Source organism: Mustela nivalis (genome assembly GCF_964662115.1).
Source record: "Mustela nivalis genome assembly, chromosome: 1".
Taxonomy (NCBI): Eukaryota; Metazoa; Chordata; class Mammalia; order Carnivora; family Mustelidae; genus Mustela; species Mustela nivalis.
Window position 1 is genome coordinate 100,814,889 of NC_139020.1, and position 11,562 is coordinate 100,826,450.

An 11,562-nucleotide genomic window follows, 5' to 3' on the forward strand; every position below is an offset into this window, starting at 1 on the left:
TATGTTTCTTAGTCTTCCAAGGGGCCCTCAATAGGGACTTAGGAAGCCATAGAAATGAGAGGAAAATGGAGAAATAAAGAAAAAACAATTCCATCTGTCAAAATGATGATGGATGCTGTCCAAACCTGTGAACAAAACCTGAAGTGCTAATTCTATGCACTGCTGATGCCTTTAATTATGCAACTTTGACAGATGGAATGATTGTTATGCAGTTTTTATTTAAGAAGCTCATGCAAAACTGCCATTTTTGTGCCAAGGGTAATCAGTCACATTAAAGAATTTGCCAGAAAGTAAACTCTGCCTTATTTATAGCTTACTAGGTCCTAATTATGCCTCATAAATGGACAGTCATATAAAAAAACAAACACAAAATATACGTGACTGCAAATTACTACACAGCAGTTACATGTCAGAATAGGCAGTCATTTCAAGCCACGTAATATTTTCCTGTGAATATGCAGTAAACACACTCCAGGGTCATATCTTGTTGAGGCAGAATTCCAAAGACCTGAAATAATGTTTTTCCTTCGTCTTAGCTTCAGTAGGGCCTTCAGAAAGTGACAGAACGATCATTGTTTGCCTTATATATGTATTCCTCTTAGTGTAGTTCATACATATATGTGCTTGTCTAATTACAAGGATTTTCACCAGCCCCTTCTGCTAATTTCCTGCAGTGTACTTTTAGTGTCACCTGCATTGGTGTCTCACTTAGCCCCAAAATACATCTTAATAGATTTTTAGTTTCTTTCCTTTGGTATCCTTGCCTCAGTGAGGCTGTATTCCTTTTATTACCTCCTCAATCTCCTTATCATGGCCTTTTTTTAAAAAGGAGACATAGATATACAGAATCTGGAGGGGATTTGGATATATAATCTATGTGTGGTTACTAAGCTGTTAAAGCTATCCTTTTGGTTCCACAGCTACCATTCAGTCTAAGCCTTCAACATCAAGCTATTGTAGGTCCATGGCTATAGCCTCCTTAGTTCTCTCTCTCCTGATTTAATCTATACACTCTTGAAAGATGCTTTTCCTAAAGCACAATTCTTACACATTTCCCCTGCTCAAGACTCTTCAATGGAACTCTTGCCTCTAGTGTAAAGCCTAAGCCTGGCATGCAAGCTTCTCATGACCTGGCCCCAGTCTATCTTTCCCCACTTTTCCTTCAGCTTACGAATGCAATAGTCTTTGCTCTAACTGTATCAGACAGTTTATCATTCTCTGGCTTCTCTCTTCTAAGCTTCTATTCCTTTGCACATTTCCATTTATCTACCTTAAACACCTTTCTAAATCATCTTTTCCTCTTTGAATCCTAGACTTCCTTTCCAGTTAAGGCAAGACAACTCCTCCAACGTGTTCACCCTCAGTGCAGTTTTGAACACAGGCTTTGTATATGGGTATTAAATTATCTGGCATTTGGAATATTCTAAATTGCTATTTTTCAATTTCATATTGCAGGCTTTTTTCTTTTCCAATAAAAAAATTTGTTAGCTTCTCCTGCAATAAAGAAGCTAACAAACTAGCTAGTTAATATAATTTAGCAAAGTAGCTAGTTAATATAAAATATGTATATCTATGTCTATATATAGCTTTCTAAATTATGAGCCTCTAGAGTTTGGGACTCTGAGATAAAAATAGTATAACATAAGATTGTGAGAATTAGCCTCTACCAGATTAAAACTCTGATCCTGGTACTTGCTAGCTATGTGCCACTGGATGAGGTACCTAAACTCTGTGAACCTCTGTTCCTCCACCTATAAAATAGAGGTAATAGTCTTTTATCTCAGAGGACTGTTGTAAGATATAAGTGGCATAGTAAATCAAATGTGCCCAGTAAATTATAGCTATTAGGATATAAAATTATCTTGTATTTTTACAGCTGAGCACAGTGACTGGCAAAAGTTGGCATTTAATAAATAATGATTGAACTGAACTGCATTATGGTAACAGCATTTACATCAGCCTACCACCACTCTTGATGGTTGATGATGAATTTTCCCCAACTTAGTTGAATTTTTTAACATCAAAGATAAGGTTTGTTTTAAACTAGTCAGTATATAAAAATTAATATTATAAACTTTTATATCATTTATTAATAAAATAAAAATATTTTCAGTTATGAACATGTGAATTTCAGTTGGATGTAGACCTTAATGTGTTTAAGTGATGGAAAATCTTCTTGACAACCCAGTTAAGATGTACTTGCCAACACTGTGAATTGAATACAATAGAAACAAGTGTCATCTAAATTTTAGTAAAAGAATAGTTGTTAATAGAAAAGAAAGTATTAGAAAAGTATGGGAAGGAGGAAAAGATCTTCAGAACTTGGGGAGGCAGGTTGGTATAATGGAGACAACAAAGACTGAAGATAAGTGTTAAGTTCAATTTTTTATCCACAGCTGGCCTTTCACTCTAGACTGCTATTTGTAAATTGAGGGGGTTAAAATAGACCATAATTTCACAAACTTCAGTCATTTATGAACCACCTTGATGATTTTTGCCATATCTGAATACCATGTAAGTTATTGTTCATGTAATGTTTTATTTAAATTGACTCACTCTTACTTTATTCAAATACAGTTATAAAAGGAAATGACATGTCACTGTCTTAAGTAGAAAACTAGAATTAGATGCCACAAGTAATTACTGTACAAATAAACAAAAAAGAGCTATATTATTAAAAGAAAATACATTAGCTATATAAAGTTTTCTAGTAAGAGATTTTATTGAACCTGAATCAGATCTTATTTTGATAAAAAAGTAAACTATCAAGTGTTAGATAGATGTTAAAGAAAAAACAGGACAAAAATAAGATATCCTCATTCATGTAGTCCAAATATATTGAAAGAAAATTGAAAAGGAAATGACTTCCTCACTGGGTAACTCACTGGGTCACTCACTGTTAGTGACTGCCATGCACCTACTATCAAACTCTTTTGGACTCTCAGCAATGTTATGGACTCCCACTAGGTAATCTAGATTACATTCCTCACATTCAATCACACTTAACATGTGGTGAACAAAGCAGAAATGAAAAGTTTGTACCAAAGATTTGAGCCCAGGGTACAGTATGACAAAAATACTTATGGTTACATGATAGTTTTATTTTCTATTGATAATTTCATGTGACAGTTTTAAACTCTCAGTGTGTTTGGAGAATCTCTGAACAATCTCAGTAATCATTTAGCCAACTATCACAAAACCAACCTTTGAAGCCTGCTTCCCTCCACAAGCAACAAGACATTTTATCTCACCTGATAACCAGTGGGTAAGAAGAAATGGGTATTGACTTTGGAACCAATCTAATTAAGTTCAGATTCAAACTCATCACTTTCTAGAGTGTGTGTCCCTGAGAAAAATTGTTTAATCTCACTTATTTCTTGAGTTGTGTTGTGTTGGGGGAGTTCACTGATTAGATGTGATTCTTGGCTACTCCCTGAGCTGGACCATGGCAACTGAAGTCTCCTCAACTCCTTCCCTTCTCTTTGAAATATGGGTTTTGCTTGTCTTCCCTCTTCCCAGATGCTGCCCCCAGGACATATCCTTGAGATAGTGATGTAGAGCTCAAACCATCTGGGTGGTATATGTGACTGAACCCAAGTAAGGCCTATACATAAAATTATAAGATTTGGTGGGTAGGTGCAAAGATCTACTAATCTTGTGGCCTTCCAAGACAAGCCTCATATGTAAGTGCCCATTGCTTATTAAACCTGTCACCTGCCAACCTGGAAGGGCTTGCCTCTTTTTTCAATCTCCCTCAGCCATCTATGTCTGGAGCCAGTTTTGGATTGCACCTGGGAAGTCCCCAAAGAGCTTGTGAACCATCTTTGATAATCTGTCAAAGATGGTGACAAAGCGGTCTCCTGAACTTCCCTTCTCCTTCAAATGTACAATTATACCTGGAGAAATTCCTTTTGTAAGAAATTCAGAAATGGAGTGACTCCTACACTTTGAAAGAATGAGAAAATACCCACATCAAAACAGGACCTTCAAGTCACTAGTTCCTCCCTGGAAGGAGCTTCTACACATATTTGCACCCTAGGTCCACAGGGACAGGTCCCTAGACAGCCCTGCTTCCACTGCCAATGAAGACTCCCACAGGATTGTAGCAAAGAAGCATTTTTTATTCTTTTTTTACTTAAAGAAATGTTTATTTTTAAATTTTTTAATTTCAATTCAATTTAATTAACATATACTATATTATTAGTTTCAGAGGTACAATTTAGTGATTCATTAGTTTCATACAATACCCATTGCTCATTACTGGAAGTACCCTCCTTAATGCCCATCACCCATTTCCTGCATCCTCTCTCCCACCTCCTCTCCAGAAACCCTCATTTTCTGTTCTGCAGTTAAGTGACTCTCACGATTTGCCTCCATGTTTTCATCTAATTTTATTTTTCCTTCCACTCCCCTATGTTCTTCTGTTTTGTTCCTTAAATTCCACATATGAGTGAAATCATAGGTTGTCTTGCTCTGACTGCATTATTTCACTTAGCATAATACCCTTTAGTTCCATCCACCAAAGAAGTACTCCTTAACTGGCTACCCCTCCAGGGCTGAGTGAAAAGGGAACAGGCAAAAATGGAACCTCCCATTTTCTACATAGAAGGGGCCTAACTACTTAGTTTACCAGCTGCTGCCAAACGGTCAACTTATAGGCAGTCTGCATCTAGGTGTTAACTTCAGTGTTCCCCTCTGGACATTGATGGGTCTAGTCATACTCTCAACTACTGGGTGCCACTAAGAACAAAGGGGCATCTTGGACCATCATAAAGACATTTATAGAACGTTCCTTCAAACACCAGTGGAATATATGTTCTTCTCAAGTGCCCATGGCTAAGCATGAAATCACATAGTGTGATGCTTCTCACTTTGTTCTTCTTTCTTAGGATTCCTTTGGCTATTTAGAGACTTTTGTCGTTTCATACACATTTTACGGTAGTTTTTTCTGTGTGAAAATGCCATTGAGATTTTGATTGGGATATGTTGAATATTTTTTTAAGCCAATTTCATAGAAACAGAGAATATAATGTTGGTTTTCAGGGAGTTGGAGAAGAGGATATGGGCTTATATAGGTCACAGGGTACAAATCTTCAATTTTAAGAATATGTTCTGAGGATCCAATGTACAGCATAGTGACTATAGTTAATAATACAGTATTACACACTTGAAAGTGATCTTAAGCATTCTTTACACACACACACAAAGAGTTAATTATGTTAAATACGAGGTGATAGATGTGTGAATTATCTGGATTTGATAATCATTCTACTATGTTTATCAAATTATCATGTTTTATACTTTCAATACATACAGTTATATTTTTCAATTATTCCTCAATAAAGTTAAAAAAAAAGAACAAAGTTGAAGGCAAGTCATATATCTGATATAGGGTTAATATTCATAATATATAAAGAACACATAACTCCATAGAAAAAACAAACAATCCAATTAACAGAGGAACTAAAATAGACATACAAATAGCCAATGGGTACAGGAGAAGATGATCAGCCTCACTAATTATCAGGAAAATATAGATCCAAACTACAATGAGATATCATCTCACACCTGTCAAATGGCTGTTATCAAAAAGATAAGAAATAATAAATATTGGCAAAGATGTAGAGAAAGTGGAACACTTATGTACTATCAGTAGGAATATAAACTGGTGCAGCCAGTATGGAAAATAGTATGAAGTTTCTGCAAAAAACTGTATGACCTCTCAGTTTCATTTCTGGTTATTCAACTTAAGGAAATGATATCCAAAGGATACTGAGGAGATATCTGCTTTCCCGTGTTCACTGAAGCATTATTCACAATAGTCAAGATACAGAAACAAGGGGGGAGGAGTCAAGATGGTGGAGAAGTAGCAAGCTGAGACTACTTCAGCTAGCAGGAGATCAGCTAGATAGCTTATCTAAAGATTGCAAATACCTGCAAATCCATCGGCAGATCGAAGAGAAGAAGAACAGCAATTCTAGAAAGAGAAAAACAACCACTTTCTGAAAGGTAGGACTGGCGGAGAAGTGAATCCAAAGCGACGGGAAGATAGACCCCAGGGAGAGGGGCCGGCTCCCGGCAAGAGGCGGAGCAACGGAGCACAAAATCAGGACTTTTAAAAGTCTGTTTCACTGAGGGACATCGCTCCAGAGGCTAAACTGGGGTGAAGCCCACGCGGGGTCAGCATAGCCTCAGGTCCCGCAGGGTCACAGAAGGATCGGGGGTGCCTAAGTGTTGCAGAGCTTACAGGTATTAGAACGGGGAAGCCGGCTACAGAGACAGAGCCGACAGTGAGCTCACAGCTTGGGTTTACCTTGAAACAGTTGCAGGCTCGGTGAGCTCGGAGCATGGCTGGAGGTCAGGCAGACGGGAGTTACTGGGTGCTGTTGTCTGAGGGTGCACTGAGGAGTGGGGCCCGAGCTCTCGGTTCCTCCGGGCCAAAGACCAGGAGGCCGCCATTTGTATTCTTGTTCTCCAGAACTCTACGGAAAGCCCTCAGGGAACAAAAGCTCCTGAAAGCAAACCCGAGTGGATTACTTAGCCTGGGCCCTGGTAAGGGCGGTGCAATTCCGCCTGGGCCAAAGACACTTGATAATCACTACAACAGGCCCCTCCCCCAGAAGATCAACAAGAAATCCAGCTAAGACCAAGTTCACCTACCAAGGAGTGCAGTTTCAATATCAAGGAGAGCAGCAGGATTCCAGAGGAGGAGAATGAAATGCACGGAATTCATGGCTTTCACCCTATGACTCTTTAGTCTTGCAGTTAATTTAATTATTTTTTCTTTTTCATTATTTTTTTATTTTAATTTTTTTCTCTTCTTCTGCTAAAATTTTTTTAACTTTTAGCCTTTTCTTTTTTAACGTTTTTTAACTAGTTTATCTAATATATATATTTTTTTCTTTCTTATACTTTTCTTTATTTGTTTTCTTTTTTCTTCTTCTTCTTCTTTCTTTCTTTCTTTCTGAACCTCTTTTTATCATCTTCTCCCCCCCGTCACGATTTGGGATCTCTTCTGATTTGGTTAAAGCATATTTTCCTGGGGTTGTAGCCACCCTTTTAGTATTTTACTTGCTCCTTCATATACTCTTATCTGGACAAAATGACAAGGTAGAAAAATTCACCACAAAAAAAAAAAAAAAAGAACAAGAGGCAGTACCGAAGGCTAGGGAACTAATCAATACAGACATTGGTAATATGTCAGATCTAGAGTTCAGAATGACAATTCTCAAGGTTCTAACCGGGCTCGAAAAAGGCATGGAAGATATTAGAGAAACCCTCTCGGGAGATATAAAAGCCCTTTCTGGAGAAATAAAAGAACTAAAATCTAATCAAGTTGAAATTTAAAAAGCTGTTAATGAGGTGCAATAAAAAATGGAGGTGCTCATTGCTAGGATAAATGAGGCAGAAGAAAGAATTAGCAATATAGAAGACCAAATGACAGAGAATAAAGAAGCTGAGCAAAAGAGGGACAAACAGCTACTGGACCACGAGGGGAGAATTCAAGAGCTAAGTGACACCATAAGATGAAACAACATTAGAATAATTGGGATTCCAGAAGAAGAAGAGAGAGGGGAGCAGAAGGTATACTGGAGAGAATTATTGGGGAGAATTTCCCCAATATGGCAAAGGGAACAAGCATCAAAATTCAGGAGGTGCAGAGAACGCCCCTCAAGATCAATAAGAATAGGCCCACACCCTGTCACCTAATAGTAAAATTTACAAGTCTTAGTGACAAAGAGAAAATCCTGAAAGCAGCCCGGGAAAAGAAGTCTGTAGCATAAAATGGTAAAAATATTAGAATGGCAGCAGACTTATCCACAGAGACCTGGCAGGCCAGAAAGAGCTGGCATGATATATTCAGAGCACTAAAAGAGAAAAACATGCAGCCAAGAATACTATATCCAGCAAGGCTATCATTGAAAATAGAAGGAGAGATTAAAAGCTTCCAGGACAAACAAAAACTGAAAGAATTTGCAAACACCAAACCAGCTCTACAGGAAATATTGAAAGGGGTCCTCTAAGCAAAAAGAGAGCCTAAAAGCAATAGATCAGAAAGGAACAGAGACAATATACAGTAACAGTCACCTTACAGACAATACAATGGCACTAAATTCATATCTCTCAATAGTTACCCTGAATAGTTACCCTAAATGCCCCAATCAAAAGACACAGGGTATCAGAATGGATAAAAAAACAAAACCCATCTATATGTTGCCTCCGAAGACACCTCCAGATTTAAAGTGAGGGGGTGGAAAAGAATTTACCATGCTAATGGACATCAGAAGAAAGCAGGAGTGGCAATCCTTATATCAGATCAATTAGATTTTAAGCCAAAGACTATAATAAGAGATGAGGAAGGACACTATATCATACTCAAAGGGTCTGTCCAACAAGAAGATCTAACAATTTTAAATATCTATGCCCCCAACGTGGGAGCAGCCAACTATATAAACCAATTAATAACAAAATCAAAGAAACACATCGACAATACTACAATAATAGTAGGGGACTTTAACACTCCCCTCACTGAAATGGACAGATACCCAAGCAAAAGGTAAACAAGGAAATAAAGGCCTTAAACGACACACTGGACCAGATGGACATCACAGATATATTCAGAACATTTCATCCCAAAGCAACAGAATACACATTTTTCTCTAGTGCACATGGAACATTCTCCAGAATAGATCACATCCTGGGTCCTAAATCAGGTCTCAACCAGTATCAAAAGACTGGGATCATTCCCTGCATATTTTCAGATCACAATGCTCTGAAGCTAGAACTCAATCACAAGAGGAAGTTTGGAGAGAACACAAATACATGGAGACTAAACAGCATTCTTCTAAAGAATGAATGGGTCAACCAGGAAATTAAAGAGAATTGAAAAAAATCATGGAAACAAATGATAATGAAAACACAATGGTTCAAAATCAGTGGGACACAACAAAGGTAGTCCTGAGAGGAAAATATATAGCAGTACAAGGCTTTCTCAAGAAACAAGAGAGGTCTCAGGTACACAACCTAACCCTACACCTAAAGGAGCTGGAGAAAGAACAAGAAAGAAACCCTAAACCCAGCAGAAGAGAAATCATAAAGATCGGAGCAGAAATCAATGAATTAGAAACCAAAAAAACAATAGAACAAATCAACGAAACTAGGAGCTGGTTCTTTGAAAGAATTAATAAAATTGATAACCCCCTGGCCAGACTTATCAAAGAGAAAAGAGAAAGGAACCAAATAAATAAAATCATGAATGAAAAAGGAGAGATCACAACTAATACCAAAGAAATACAGACAATTATAAGAACATACTATAAGCAACTCTACGCCAACAAATTTGACAATCTGGAAGAAATGGATGCATTCCTAGAAACATATAACTACCACAACTAAACCAGGAAGAAATAGAAAGCCTGAACAGACCCATAACCAGTAAGGAGATTGAAACAGTCATTAAAAATCTCCAAACAAACAAAAGCCCAGGGCCAGACAGCTTCCCGGGGGAATTCTACCAAACATTTAAAGAACAACTAATTCCTATTCTCCTGAAACTTTTCCAAAAAATGGAAATGGAAGGAAAACTTCCAAACTCATTTTATGAGGCCAGCATCACCTGGATCCCAAAACCAAACAAGGATCCCATCAAAAAAGAGAGCTACAGACCAATATCCTTGATGAACACAGATGCAAAAATTCTCACCAAAATACTAGCCAATAGGATTCAACAGTACATTAAAAGGATTATTCACCATGACCAAGTGGGATTTATTCCAGGGCTGCAAGGTTGGTTCAACATCCACAAATCAATCAGTGTGATACAACACATCAATAAAAGAAAGAACAAGAACCATATGATACTCTCAATAGATGCTGAAAAAGCATTTGACAAAGTACAGCATCCCTTCCTGATCAAAACTCTTCAAAGTGTAGGAATAGAGGGCACATACCTAAATATTATCGAAGCCATCTATGAAAAACCCACCGCAAATATCATTCTCAATGGAGAAAAACTAAAAGCTTTTCTGCTAACGTCAGGAACACAGCAGGGATGTCCATTATCACCACTGCCATTCAACATAGTACTAGAAGTCCTAGCCTCAGCAATCAGACAACAAAAGGAAATTAAAGGCATTCAAATCAGCAAAGAAGAAGTCAAACTATCACTCTTCGCAGATGATATGATACTATCTGTGGAAAACCCAAAAGACTCCACTCCCAAACTGCTAGAACTTGTACAGGAATTCAGTAAAGTGTTAGGATATAAAATCAATGCACAGAAATCAGTTGCATTTCTCTACACCAACAACAAGACAGAAGAAAGAGAAATTAAGGAGTCAATCCCATTTACAATTGCACCCCAAACCATAAGATACCTAGGAATAAACCTAACCAAAGAGGCTAAGAATCTATACTCAGAAAACTATAAAGTACTCATGAAAGAAATTGAGGAAGACACAAAGAAATGGAAAAATGTTCCATGCTCCTGGATTGGAAGAATAAACATTGTGAAAATGTCTATGCTACCTAAAGCAATCTACACATTTAATGCAATTCCTATTTGGGTGTTGAGTTTGCTAAGTTCTTTATAGATTTTGGACACTAGTCCTTTATCTGATATCACCTATCTATCTTTCTCAAAGTAATGGGACAAATAATCCTAAAATTTATATGGAACCAGAAAAGACTTCAAATAGGCAAAGGCATATTGAAAAAGAAAGTTGGTGGCATCACAATTCCGGACTTCAAGCTCTATTACAAAGCTGTCATTATCAAGACAGCATGGTACTGGCACAAAAACAGACACATAGATCAATGGAACAGAATAGAGAGCCCAGAAATAGACCCTCAACTCTATGGTCAACTAATCTTCGACAAAGCAGGAAAGAATGTCCAATGGAAAAAAGACAGCCTCTTCAATAAATGGTGCTGGGAAAATTGGATGGCCACATGCAGAAAAATGAAATTGGACCATTTCCTTACACCACACACAAAAATAGACTCAAAATGGATGAACGACCTCAATGTGCGAAAGGAATCCTTCAAAATCCTTGAGGAGAACACAGGCAGCAACCTCTTCGACCTCTGCCGCAGCAACATCTTCCTAGGAACATCGCCAAAGGCAAGGGAAGCAAGGGCAAAAATGAACTATTGGGATTTCATCAAGATCAAAAGCTTTTGCACAGCAAAGGAAACAGTTAACAAAACCAAAAGACAACTGACAGAATTGGAGAAGATATTTGCAAACGACATATCAGATAAAGGGCTAGTGTCCAAAATCTATAAAGAACTTAGCAAACTCAACACCCAAAGAACAAATAATCCAATCAAGAAATGGGCAGAAGACATGAACAGACATTTCTGCAAAGAAGACATTCAGATGGCCAACAGACACATGAAAAAGTGCTCCACATCACTCGGCATCAGGGAAATACAAATCAAAACCACAGTGAGATATCACCTCACACCAGTCAGAATGGCTAAAATTAACAAGTCAGGAAATGACAGATGTTGGCGAGGATGCGGAGAAAGGGGAACCCTCCTACACTGTTGGTGGGAATG